Source organism: Erinaceus europaeus, chromosome 5, assembly GCF_950295315.1.
Source record: "Erinaceus europaeus chromosome 5, mEriEur2.1, whole genome shotgun sequence".
In the NCBI taxonomy this organism is placed as follows: domain Eukaryota; kingdom Metazoa; phylum Chordata; class Mammalia; order Eulipotyphla; family Erinaceidae; genus Erinaceus; species Erinaceus europaeus.
Window position 1 is genome coordinate 18,151,420 of NC_080166.1, and position 14,287 is coordinate 18,165,706.

The 14,287-nt window shown below is 42.1% G+C and overlaps 1 protein-coding gene across 5 annotated transcripts in view; it reads left to right on the forward strand.

Annotated features, from left to right (window-relative positions):
• Positions 1 to 14,287, forward strand: part of CTNND2 (catenin delta 2) — a 767,681-nt gene that overhangs the window by 309,530 nt on the left and 443,864 nt on the right. Inside the window, exon 1 of one of the 5 annotated variants that reach the window (XM_060191173.1) lies at positions 11,356 to 11,496. The exons of the other annotated variants lie outside the window; for them this stretch is intronic. The gene's annotated coding sequence lies outside the window, so the exon portion shown is untranslated. Of the gene's footprint in view, positions 1 to 11,355; positions 11,497 to 14,287 lie in introns of those variants that run through there. 5 annotated transcript variants of the gene reach the window in all.

Genomic DNA, 14,287 nt, shown 5'->3' on the forward strand with positions numbered 1-14,287 from the left:
GAACTTGATATCCCTTTCTTACTAAGGGGATGTAACTACCACAGGCTTGATGGAATGTTCTTGCCTCTGGAGCCCTGGGAGTCAGGGGGCCTGTCTTCTACTTGGGAACTTTCCTAGCAAGTCAGCAAAGGGGGAAGTGCAAAGATTCTGGTGAATGTTTTGAAATACTGTGCTATCTTTACTGTTGTAATTACTGAGTAGTACCTAAACGTATTTTAATATGTGCCTAGGTATTATTTTTGTCATTTGTCTTGTCATTTAATTTCCTATGAATTTTTATATAAATTAGTTTTATGTTATTAAACGTTTACTAGTTTAGATAGCAGTATTTAAATAGATGATGACTAAGCTCAAAAGTGTCAATTTATGTCAAATCACTTGGTAAACTATTGGTATAAGGCAACAGATAAAGTCACTTGATTTCCATTACTCTCATTTAGGAAAGCATGACTTATTAACATGTTGATCAATTCTGAAAAGTTAACAATGAAATTTTAACAAATCAATCTAGTAAAATTATTTCAGCAAATATGCAAAGACTAAGAATGTTTAAATAGTACAGAATAGAATTGGGAGAGCTAAATTTTTATTTTTAGTGCCCTGAATTCAATCTGTTTCAATTATTTATTGTTTGTTAAAAATGCCATATTCTTTCAGAGAATTCTGCAGAAAACAAACAAAAAAAAATACATGGAGATATGACTTTCTCCTTTAAGTTTTCTTTCTTTCTTTATGAGAGAGGATGAGAATTAGAGTATCATGACTGTGCAAGTCATCATCCAGTTCACTGTCTCCCAGGCTACTTTTCCAGAGTTTTACAAATAAGAAGATCCTTTGCTAACAAAACACAGGAAGTCGGATTCAATCATTTTAACTGGGTCAAAAACAGAAGCAGAAAATTAAGAGGGAATTTAAGCTATCGAGACAGGAAGAAGTATATGTGATGTATATATTCCTACAGTTCTCAAGTAATGTAGTCTTCAATATATATACACATACACACACACAGATATGAATGTGCATTCTTGTCCATGCATATATGCTCACCTATTTCTCAGCACTATGTTGGGTTCAGAGATGAAATATTCTAAAATACTTCTACATCCAACAGTGTCAAAACTAAGACTGTGCGCCCATCCCAAAGAAATGACCTTCCTGCTTCATTCAACTTGCAGTCTTTGTTGGGTGCACAAATCTACATTCTTTTCATTTCATTCAGCTACTTCTCTGGAAGCCTTCAACCTCTCCAAGAGACAGCCATCCACATGGTGTGCATTCTTCTCACCATGACTCTCATTACCTCCGACTCCTCTGTTATTACCGCTGAGCTCATTGCTGGCGTTTCTTCCCAGAGCAAACCTGTCATTGCCAACATCATTGTATGGAGATGTTCTGCCCAATAATTTTGACAGACAACTTCCTGTGCCAGTCCTCGTCATAAAAGGCATGCCCATTTATTGATTTCCATCATTGTCTTCGATTTTCAACTTTAAAAAATTAAAGAAAAGAAACACAGTACACTTAATATGTCTTCTGAAAATATTCGGTGCACATTATGTGCAGATAGACCTCTTTACGAATTGAGGGTGTCCCAGATATTGCTTAGAGTTTAGACATCTGCAGAAGCCTTTCACACTCTGATACAAGAAACCACGTGCCAATTGTTATACATTCATATAGAAATGTATGTACGTAGGAGTTTATTTAGGCAGATACTTATCTCAGTGCCCTTTTCTCATTCCTTATCTTTATGACAGAGTTTTTGCAGCCACTGTGTCTGTATCTTAACCTCCACTGTCTTCTGAATCCAAATTGGTTCTCAGAAGCTAGAGGGCATCTGTCTTTCCCCCCTCTGACTTATTTACCTTAGTTCTTTTTGAGCTGGGAATGGCCTTCTACCCATGTTTCCACAAGTAGCAAGATTCCATCCTTGCATGTCTGAGCGATAACATTGTCCATACTCGTTGTATTCTTCTTTATCCACCTGCTGACAGCAATTTACATTGTCTTCCTATGTTGACCATTGCGAATATAGGTAAGTGGAATAAATTAAAAACACAAAGAAATCACCAAGCAGGCCTACCTGTTAGATACAGGACAATAGCTCTTTGGGCAAAGCGGTTACCTGGGTAGGGACTCAACTCTGTGGTGATGGATTGAAACCAGACGTTGAACACTGATTTCACTGTGATATAAACAGATGTTCAGTTGCATGGCTACACAGCTGACACTTGTGTGAAGTTATGGACTGATGAAGCCTCAGTAAAACTTTAGTTAATTAACAGAAGATAGGAGCCACTAATGAAGTCATATTAAATTTGATACAAAAATTTTAAAATAAGGTAGTGACTGAGAAATAGATCACCAGGTAGGTAGGTAAACGTCTTCCCATAGAGCCCAGGCTCAAATAGAAATACAAGGAGAGCTCTGGCACTGCTGGAGATAGTCTCCCTCTCTCCCTCTCCCCCTCCCTTTCTCCCTTGATCTCCCTCTCCTCCTCCCACTCCCTCTCCCTCACCTGCTCCTACTCCCTCCCCCTCTCCTCCTCTTCCTCTTTCTCAATAAAAAAATAGGACCAGAAGCAATGAAATTGTGTGTGCACAAGACCCTGGTTCAGCACAATAAAATAAATATTTTAAAAAGGGAACACACTATTTCAGTGGGGAAGATCTAAGAAATTGTGATAATAAATTTTAAAGGAATAGTTATGCCAAAAATATTTATAGAGTTATGTTTTGGGGTGTTGCAAGGCAAGTTTTCAAGAACTTAATCCTTGTGTTTAAAGTGCTCTCGTCTGATTTCATTGGACATCACTACTTTCTTTTGCAAAGAAAGGTGGAAGTTACTTCCTTTGGCCAAACACATTGTGGAAAGCACTTAAAATGCTTAGTCATGTGCACTTTCTTATTGGTATTCCTCAGGCGCCTCTGCCCAGAGCCATGACATAATTCCCAAGTCCAGCCAGAAGAACAGGGCCTACCCTGTCTTGATAGAGTATTACTCATGATCACTGCTTTATATAAATGTGAAAGAATATCAAATAGTGATGTTCACTATTTATGCAAAAAAAAAAAAGCAAAAAGTGCTGCTTTTAATTCTGGGAGATTATGGTGCAATAGTTTCTGGAGTTGGATTAAATTGAGTTTCTTCTTCTAAGGCGGTGTTTTCCCTCTGTGCTAGTGACATGGAAAATGTGAATGCTGCATCGAAAATGGTTTTCTGCCACAGAACACCTCCTTTATCATTAAAATTGCAAAAAATATTACATTCTGCTAATGAGAGAGAGAGAGAGAAGAAGGAGAAGGAGGAGGAGGAGGAGGAGAAGGAGAAGGAGAAGGAGAGAAAAGAGGAGAGGGGGGCTCTAAAATAAGAATTTTTTATTCAAGTACAGGAATTCTTCACGTTATTATTTAGAAAGAGCTCTGGTTCCTGGTTCCTGGTTCCTGTTAAAACTGGGGCATTGTAGCATTTGAGAGTTTCCATCGAGCAGAGTGTTTCTCTGCCTCTAACGAATCGTCACATTGAAAATGTCCAGTTCTAGACCCAGTCTCTTGCCGTCATCACAGGCCTGTGTTCTGTAGCTGAAGACTCCCGTCTTCAAGCTCTGTTTAGGGCAGGAAGTAGAGGTTGATCTGAGGTGAGCAGATGGTTCACAGTATCAGGAGTGCAGAGGGGTTTGCTGAACGTTCCTCCAGGCCATGAGCTCGACCCTAGTCCAGACACCCAGGCTGTTTTGAAAACCTGACAGCACAGCCACGCAGAGGACAGGCTGCCTGGGACATCCTTTGGTCTTCCTAAGCTGAAAGCATCGAGTGTAACTAGGCATCGCCCAGTTTCAAAGACCCCAACAAAGAGGTCCACATAGACTCTGTGAGTGGGGTTATGTGTAGTCTGCACTCTGGGGCTTCATAGTCACGCTCATTTGCAAATCCATCCTCTTCTGTGACTCGTGCCTTTAAGTCTGGTGCTCTGTGTCCGAGTGTGTCTGGTAGGGGAGTGGGAGAGGATCACCAGCTGGGTTTCAGTTTGATTCCAGTGATGGTCTCCACCAGGGCCCCAGGTGAATGTCCAGTGCTCTGTGTTTGATTTCCTTTTTCTTATTTTAACCCCCTTTCTGTCTCCCCCATGTCCTTCCTGAAGTCCCTTCTGCCTGTGAGTAGCAGAGATAAGAGTGGACTACAAATGAAATGTGGAGCTGGCCCTAAAAATATTACTCCTTGCAACTATTTAATTGCAAGAGAGTCTTTGTGCTGGCGTTTCAGCATGGCCCCTTGGAGCACAGACTCTGTAATTTGGCTGTCAATCAAGTGTAATTTTATACCTTGGAGTCGGGAGGGATAATAAATAGAATTACAGAGTTTGACAGTGGAATGCTGATTCTTAGAAAATGCAAAGTTACATTTTCAGGAAGGAGTCCAGTCTGCAGACACTCACTTTGTCAGATTATATTTGGTTAAAATTAACATGGAATGTATTCACTTTAATTTATTTGGAAATCACTAGAAAGTCTCATTTATTTATAATGTCCAAGTTTTCTTGTATCAATGCTATTTTTTCACACACCCCCAATCATTGTTAGCAGACAGAAATAACCAGGACATCGAAATGCTGTTTTCTTTCTGTCCTTTTCGGTCCAAGAATTGAATTATGTTTCTTCAAGGGCCACAATGTAGTAAATTAGTTTAAAATTGATGATATCCACACCCAATAGTGATTTATTTATCTGTTCGATCTCTGATTCTACAAGACTCTTTTCTTTTATTTTTAGAAATGTGATTAGCAAAGCTTCTCTTGGAAACTTCAGGCAGTGAAATGATATATTGATATAATGATATATTAGTACCGAGACTGAGAAATAGCCCTCCCAGTTGAGCTCACACCTCACCATGTGCAAGCACCCAGGTTTATGCCCTTGGACACCACAGAGGAGCATGGTGCAAAGGGAGCTCAGGACGATAACATTTAATAGATGATGTTCGTGGACACATATCTGACGTAACGTCTAGAAATCTAAAATTGAGTGCAAGGAACACAAGAGTGCCAGAGTCGTGTGCAAGGCTGATTTTAGCATCTCAGATGCCAGAGACGTCCTCCGGTTCTCTCTCCCCCCTCCCCCCATTAACGAATAACTCTAATAAAAAAAACATAATATCTGACTTTCGTTTGCCTCCAGTTGCTGGGGCTCGGTGCTGCCACTAAAAATCCACTGCTTCTCACAGCCATTTTTTCTATCTTATTGGATAGGACAGAAATTGGGGGGGGGAGATAGAGAAGGAGAGAGACAGAGAGACTCCTGGAGATGTGCTTCACTGCCCATAAAGTGTCCCCCTGCAGGTGGGGAGAGCAAGCTCGAACCCAGGTTCTTGAACAGGTCCTTGCGCACACTACTATATGCACTCAACCAGGCACACCACTGCCTGGCCCCCATATGGGACTTAGTATTTGAAATATAGCCCACAAACAGACATGGCTTATGCCATTATTCACAACATGCTTGTAGGTTTGTAGGTGAGACTCAGCCAAAGCACTGCAGTTGACTATCAATGATTTCTTTTCTTTGCTGAGTAATATTTCACTACTTGTGAATATCAGAGCTTATCCATTCTCCTTACTGGCCATGTCAGTAGTGTCAAATGGGGTTAGTCTAAGCAAGGCCAGGATGGGTGTCACCCTGGAGGTCTTCTAGAATATTTAATCCACAGGTCTGCGGAAAATTATGCGTGAATTCTCTATTTCACAGGCCAAACGCTCACATAACAGTGAGCAAAGACCTAAGTTCCAACCCTGCCTCCCCACCTGCAGAGGGGAAGCTTCGTGAACTTCACTAAGCAGGTCTGTAGGTGTCTCTCTGTCCCTCTCTATCTCCCTTCCCCTCTGTTTCTCTCCGTCTCTATCTAATAATGAATAAATAGATATTATTAAAAGAACTATCTATTTCACTCTCAACATTTTGTGGCTGATATTTCGCATTGGGTTCTGCAGGAATTGATCATCTGTGTGCCTTCTGAGCTTGGACTCCAGGAGCATTTTCTCCCCATGCAGACAGATTTGCATGGACACCAGGTGCAAGCTCCACCTTTCTTACCAACTGACAGCATCCTCCTGACTCTTGCACATGCACATGGGGCCGTCTGTGGCACGTGCCTGGATTCTGCCCCTCGACGCAGTTTTATTCATTTAATTTCTCTCTACATGGCCATCAGGGTCTGCAGCTTTTGCAAGGAGCCCTCCTCCCTGGTTTGGTTCAGTCTCCACTTTGTTTCTCCCCCTTGCAAACTCTTTGCTTTTCTCCAGCCTTTGCTCTTTTGTTTACTATTATTTATTCAAGAATGATTGACAAGATTGTATGGTAGGAGGGGTACAATTCCCACCGCCAGAGGCCAGAGTTCCATATCCCATCCCCTCTATTGGAAGCTTTCCTATTCTTTATCCCTCTGTGAGTATGGACCCAAAATCATTATGGGGATGCACAAGGTGGAAGGTCCAGCTTCTGTAATTGCTTCCCCAGTAAACATAGGCATTGACATGTCGATCCATAATTCCAGCCTGTCTCTCTCTTTTCACTAGTGGGTCAGGGCTCTGGGGAGTTGGGGTTCTAGGGTACGATGGTGATGTGAACTACTGTCTGCCCAGATCCAACTTTCTAGTCCTATTCCCAACTCTGACACTGTCTCCCCAGAAAATACCTTTATCCCACCTGCATATTAGCTGTCGAGCTCAGGCAAAAATTAGTAAAGTCCTGGGCCCCTTGGAATATACTTAAAATAGACCTACTAGCTTTTGCCAAAATGGAAACCCCAAATCTCATCTGCTATATTCTTGCCTTTAGGTTCCTGATTATTAAACAATTCGTTGTGCTTTATATCTTAATGCTTTTTCAGCCACCAAGCTGCAGATGCTGCGATGATGTCTTTACATTTTTAAAAAATATGTATTTATTTACTTATTCCCTTTTGTTGCCCTTGTTGTTTTACTGTTGTAGTTATTGTTGTTGTTGTTGATGTTGTTGTTGGATAGGACAGAGAGAACTGGAGAGAGGAGAGGAAGACAGAGAGGGGGAGAGAAAGACAGACACCTGCAGACTTGCTTCACCACTTGTGAAGCAACCACCCCTTCCGGTGGGGATCCAGGGGCTCAAACCAGGATCCTTGTGTTGGTCCTTGAGCTTTGCGCCACATGCGCTTAACCCTCTGCGCTACTGCCCGACTTTCGATGCCTTTGCATTTTTAATTCAGGTTTTAGAATCTGTTATCCCTTAGCTTTATTTATGCATCTCCTAAGAAATGTGTGCTTTGGTTTGATTGTGTTCAAGCCTTTGGCCCTCACCTGCAGGAGGGAAAGCTTCACTAGTTGTCATTGTCATTGAGTTGTGTTGTAGATGTCTCTCATTCTCTCTCTTCCCCTGTCTTTTCAGTTTCTCCTTGTTCTATCCGATAAAGAAAAGAAGAAAAAACTTAAAAAAAAACATTTATATTGTATTAAATATACCAGTTTATGTAGGGAGATGAAAGCTTTGCGGCATAATTTTTTTCAGCCCATAATTATGATATTCCCCTCCAATCATTCAGGTCTGCTTTATTTTCAGTAGTTCTGTGTCATGTTGCATAACACTCAAGGATTCATTCCTAGTGGTTGTATGCCACTGCCTTTGAGAGATCATATGATGCAGATTTCATGAACAAAAGAAGGATGAGGGTGGGGGAAGACAGGGTAATGCTGCTGCAAAAAGGCTTTCATGCCTGAGACTTCTGGGTCCCAGGTTCAATCCTGAGCACCACCATAAACCAGAGCTGAGCAGTGCTCTAATCTCTCTCTCTCTCCTGAAAATTATAAATAAATTAAGGAGAAAAAGAATGGGAGACTGGAGCTGGGGAGATGCCTCTGGGGAGGGGGATAGCTACATGTCTTCCCAAGCATGGGACCCTGGCTTCTGTCTTTAGCACCACGTGAGAGCACCATGAACAGAGCCAAGGGACACCCATGGATGGTGAAGCAGTGCCCTGGCATCAGTGTCCATTTCTCTTAACTTTCTCTGTTCTCCTTGCTCTCTCCCTTTTCCATCAACAGGGCATGTAAAATCAATCTTCCCTGGGCCAGGGAAGTTGCTCAGTGCTATCACACAGGCATGGAATCCTCGGTTTACTCCCCAGTGCTGTCTAAAAAAATGAAGGAAAGAAGGGAAAGAAGGAAGGACAGGTCATGGAACCCTTCTGAAGACAAACCTGTAGAAATTGTTGAGACAGGAGAGCCTGTGCAAGGATTTGGCTTGTTTGTTTTTTTCAGTCATCATCAGGGCTTTCCTGGGATTTCAGATCTGGGTGTGTGTGTGTTCTATCTGGTGAACTATAGCCAGCCCCCCCCCCCAAAAAAAAAACAAACAACAACTCAGTTTGTTAAAAGCTATTGATTTATTTTGCTCAAGTAAATCATTATGTAATAGCCAGTGCCTCTTATTGCTATGAAAGACAGAGACACAGAGAGAGACACCCCAGAGAAACAGCAAAGCACTACTTTCTTGCATATGTCATGTCATGTCAAGGAACAAACTTGGTGCCATGATTCTGCACGTCTTGTGTTCTGCCACTGTGGTTTTTTTAAAACTTAAATTAATTATTTATTGCCAGGACTTGATGCTAGCACTGTGAATCCACTGCTCCTGACAGCCATTTTTCCTTCTTCTTTTTTTTTTTTTTAAAGATAGGACAGAGCGACATTGAAAGAGGACAGAGAGATAGAGAGAGAAAAAAGCACTTCCAGACGCACTCCCACCTGCTCCCCCCCATTGAATTCTCTCTCTTCCTATAAAAACCATGATTGTACTGCTCACTCTTTTCATTTCAATCCCCTTCTTCTGACTAAGAAACGATAAAGCAAGTCAAGTCAAGATAGTGTTATAGCACAAAAATAAATTATCAGCCCAAAGGATTAAGTGTGAAAGTGACCGATTGAAGTTTGTATCAGGGGCCCATGGAAGTCCCAATGTAGGCGAATCATAGTGAATCATAGTGCAGGGATATTGTCTGTGGAGTAAGCAAACGGAAATGTTATCCTGAGTTGAGGTCGCCTACTTGAGCACATCCTTTAATATGCACAAGGATCTGGGTTCAAGCCCCTGGTCCCCACTTGCAGGGAGGAAGTTTCAGGAACGGTGAAGCAGTGTTACAGGGGTCTCTCTCTGTCTCTGTCTCTCTCTCTCTCCCTTTCTCCCTTTCCTCTCTCAATTTCTCTCTGTCCTATCAGATAAAAATAAGACAAAAATGGTTGCTGGGAGTAATGGATTTGCCCTGCAGCACTGAGACATTTTTTTCTATAAATTACTATAAAAAATAAAAATTTTCAAGAAAAAAATGATAAAAGTCTTAAATTCACTGATAGAAAATGCAGGTGCACATGAAGCAAAGTAAAGCCCATCAGGACCTTGACCTTGAGATCTAAGTAGACAACTGGCATTTAAGAGCAAGGACTGATGCAGGACGTGAGGGAGATATCAAATTGCCTTTCGTTTTGTATAAATATGCACTGTTTACATTTTAACCACAGAACTGTCTCGTTTTAGCAATAATCAACATCTAATATGTGGAAGTCACTTCTTATTTGAGCTCAAATTAAATCTTTTTTTTTAAAAAATGTTTTTGTTTATAGAAAGAATGACAGAAGGAGGGGAGAGATGGTGGAGAGAGAGAGAGACAGAGCATCACTCAGCTATGGCCTGTGGTGGGGTCAGGAATTGAACCTGCCACCCACGGGCCTTTATGCATGAGCACTGGTTTGTCTGTCTTTTTCTTTCTCTCTCTCTCTCTCTCTCTCTCTCTCTCTCTTCCTTTCTCTCTTTTTTGCCTCCAGGGTTAATGCTGGGGCGTGGTGCCTGCACTATGAATCCACGGTTCCTGGAAGCCATACTTTTCCGTTTTGTTGCCCTTGTTGTCTGCCCTCCTGGTAGTTACTGTTATTGTTGCCATTGATGTCGTTGCCACTGGATAAGACAGAGAGAAATCGAGAAAGGAGGGGAAGACAGAGACAGTCGCTTGCAGACCTGCTTCACCACTTGTGAAGCTACCCCCCTGAAGGTGGGGATCCAGGGGCTCAAAAGGGGATCCTTACAGATCCTTATGTAGGTCCTTGTGCCTTGCACCATGTACACTTAAACCCCCCCCCCCCCCCGCCGTGCTACTGCCCCATCCCTACATGCTGGTGTTTGTTTAACAGTCTTAGCTACCCCCTGGCCCAATATGATCCCTTTCTAATGAAGTAGATCATAGGCATAATGTTTGAACATCATCAAATACCATTCTAGCAGAATCACCGATTGTCGCAGACTGGAAGGAAGGGTTTCTCTGATGAGGTATTGTCTTAATTAGTGTTCCCAGTGACCTAATTATCAAGATGTTGTGGTGTCATCTGCATGTAAAGAAGTTGTTCCAGGTCATTTTATCACGAAATATTCACAGTTAGGCACTCGGTAGGTAGTTCAGTAAAGTATGTTTAATAATAATAATAATAATACAAACTTTGTTGGATTTTTTATTTACGGCATAAAGCAAGTTAAGGAAAAGATTCAGAGGAGAGAGTGGAGGGCTTGGGGGATGTCTTCAGAATGTAAACTTTAGCTTCAAAGTCAGCATCTAGACAAGTTCTCTTTTCTCTGATCCTTTTGGGTGGTTAGATTTTACCCTGGTTTCAGACTTCTTTTAAAGAATTACTGTCTCGTGGCAAGAGAGAGAGAGGGGGGGGGGGAGAAGAAGAGAAATAAATGATTTGTATAGCCTTGCTTTGGCCACACTGTCCATAGTTGAAACACAGACCCCTGGCTGGGACCAGGAACTCTAGTGCACTGTGGAATCACTTGCTTTAAGTTCACTGAAGAAACAGTCTAGTTAGCTTTAGTCTGAGAAACATTTTACAATTCTGTTTCTTTTCTTTGATTTTTTTTTTTTAATTCTGTTTGAGAAATAGCTCAGGATCCAGATCCCAAATTTAGGGCAGAGGCATGAAAGAGAAGACTAGACCCTGCTAGGCAGGCTAGTGGGAGGGTCCTTTTGTGATGAAATGTTGCATAAATAATGTGGGGGGGGGTCTAAATTCACAGTTGCCATGGAGACCTTTGTGCCTGCCTGAACTCTGTTCTTTCTTAAGAAGGCAACCACTGGGCTTGGGCTATCTCAGAGGCATCTTGCTCTCTGCTTTCTGTTCAGCTGTTGGCTAGTGGAAGCTGGAATTAAACTGTGATCGTTTTGTGTCCTGACTTTTCCTAGGTGGCTGGTCTCTCTCTCTCTCTCTCTCTCTCTCTATCTCTACCTCTATCTCTCTCTCTAGCCTTGTGATTCTTGTGCTGATCTGGGCTTCCATTGAGCTTTAGCTCTTTGGGAAGAGATAAGCAGGTGGGGGAACTACACAGCCTGCACCATTGCTGGGAAGGAGGGAAGAGTTCGTACCCTCCCTTTTGGGACTAGTGGATTTGCTGACCTGACACCACAGCTTGGAAGTCTATTGGCAAAGGTAAAAGGAGGCAGATGGGTGCGGAATGTATGTGTTTGTCAGACGCTTAATGTTGATGTTCTCCTACCCCTCTTATTAACTAGAGTTTTGAAACTGCAGGTTGAGAGAGATTGGGGGACAGACATGGTGAGAATTCATCTCCAACTCCAGGGTTGTCTGCCTGAGTTTTCCGTGTCTGAATGTTGAAACTAAAAGCCAGTGTAACAGAAAGCACTTGGAGGGTTTGCCTTTTCTGTGTCACCTGATGGTCACCACCTCTTCATCGTTGTTTTTACGAAAACTTGGTGTGTCGTAGATGACGCATTTTAGATCTTAGGGAAGTGACGGTGATCTGTGCACGTAGCCTTCTGTGGTTAGAGGAGTAAGAGTGATTTGTAAATTGAGGTTGATGTTCTCCTTTGGCATACACTTAAATGAACAACCTCTTCTTGACGGAATCGGCATAAAAATGACTGTTTAGCTTCCCTGTGTGAAGTAACTGTGGAAATGCAACATAGTGGACAGCAAACCTGTTGGATCACATTTGTGTGCTTACAGAAGTTATTTGGCTCTGACTGGTAATCTACATATTAGACCCTGCTTACAGTAATTACATGTTTTGATCATTCTAAGTGCTGCAGGTGTTGAGTGGGAGGTACACATCCCATAATTATAGAAAAGCTTTACCAGGTTTCCATGTTGCTTTTATAAACATAACTCACTGAAATGACCACTGGCTGGATTTTACAATGAGTTTGTACATTTCACCTGGATAGCCACTACAGTTAAGAGAAAAATATATGTTTTGCGATGCTCCAAAGGTTAAAGAAACAAATTGATTTGAGAAAGCAGCTGGTCTAACAAGGTGACAATACCCATGGGCATTGTGTGCTAGAATGTTATGTGTCTGTAGGCGTTGTGTATGCATTGTGGAATATTAAATGAATAGAATACCCCCAGAAAGCCTTTAAGACTTTCAACTTTAGAGTGCTTTCAGATAGATGAGAACAGCAACAGAGAGTGATCTTCACATTGGGTGTGACAATCATAAGACACACTCTTGATTTATTGACATCTGAATGACTCAAAATAGGAGTAATGGCCATGCTGACTTCAGGAAGTAATTTATAGTTATCAGAAGCACATGGTGACATTTATTATTATTTTATTTATTTATTTATAGTTATAAAAAGAAACATTGACAAAACCATAGGATAAGAGGGTTACAACTCCACACAATTCCCTCCATCAGATCTCCATATCCCATCCCCTCCCCTGATAGCTTTCCTATTTTTTATCCCTCTGGGAGTATGGACCCAAGATCATTGTGGGCTACAAAAGGAGGAAGGTCTGGCTTCTGTAATTGCTTCCCAGCTGAACATGAGCATTAACAGGTGGATCCACACTCCCAGCCTGCCTCTCTCTTTCCCTAGTGGGGTGGGGCTCTGGGGAAGTGGAGCTCCAGGAAACACTGACGGGGTTGTCTGTCCAGGGAAGTCTGGTCCGCATCATGCTAGCATCTGAAACCTGGTGGCTGAAAAGAGAAGTAACATACAAAACCAAACAAATTGTTGAACAGTCATGAACCTAAAGACTGGAATATGCAGATGAAGAGTTGGGGGGTCCTCCATTTTTTAAATAGCTAGTAGGCGTATTTTAGTTATATTCCAAAGGGCTGGTGGCCCTTTTTTTTTTTGTTTTTTCCCTGAGCCTGAAATCTGATATGCAGGTGGATCCAAGTTATTGTCTGGGGAGATGATGTCAAGGCTGGAAAAGAACCAGAAAGCTGGATCAGGGAGAGAGTAGCCACCTAATATGGGAAAGGGGTATAAATATTGTTGACTGTAAACAACATGGATTTGATGTGGTCTGGGACCCATATTCAGCTTAGGAGCCTGTGTGACCTCTGCATCTCTGTAGATCTGAGCTCACATTCTGTGGTCATGAGCTGGCTTGACTATGCTTTATTCATTTTTTTAAACTTGAGGGTGGGGGCCAGGGATCAAAGCTCAGGTGTGCAAAGCAGCTGCTATGCCGCTGAGTTGGCCCTTTACTCCAAGGGAGCCAAGAGAGGAAATGCCACACACACTGTGGGGAGTCCTGGCAAGTAAATGCTGCACTTGTGTTAATAAACCGTAAAAGTACACATTCAACATAATATGGGTAAAGCATTTCTTTTTTTTTCTTTCATTTTTTTTTTTGCCTCCAGGGTTATCATTGGGGATCTGACCAGTGCTTGCATCAGGAAACCACTGTTCCTGGAGGCTATTTTTTCCCCTTTTGATGCCCTTGTTGTTTATCACTTGCTGTTTATTATTATTGTTGTTGTTGAATAGGACAGAGAGAAATGGAGAGGGGAGGGGAAGACAGAGAGGGAGAGAGAAAGACAGACACCTGCAGACATGCTTCACCGCCTGGGAAGGGATACCCCTGCATGTGGGGAGCCGGGGGCTCGAACCTGGATCCTTATGTCCATCCTTGCGTTTTGTACCATGTGCTCTTAACCCTTAACCTGTTGCACTACCACCTGGCTCCTGGCATTTAATTTTTAAGAAACAAAAGTAAACCTCTGTCATAGAGACCCTGAATACTGATTGAAGATGACTTTGATCTTGGAAAATATTCTCCACGCATGTACTGCTACTTATTTTTATTTCATCTCAGAAGGAGAGATACCCAGAGATAGAGGGACAGAGATAATATCACTGCTCAGCTCTGGCTGATGCTGGTGCTGATGGGGACTGAACTGGCTGGCACTTAGAGCCTCAGCCTTGGAAGGTTTGTTTTTTTTGTTTTTTTTATATCCATTATA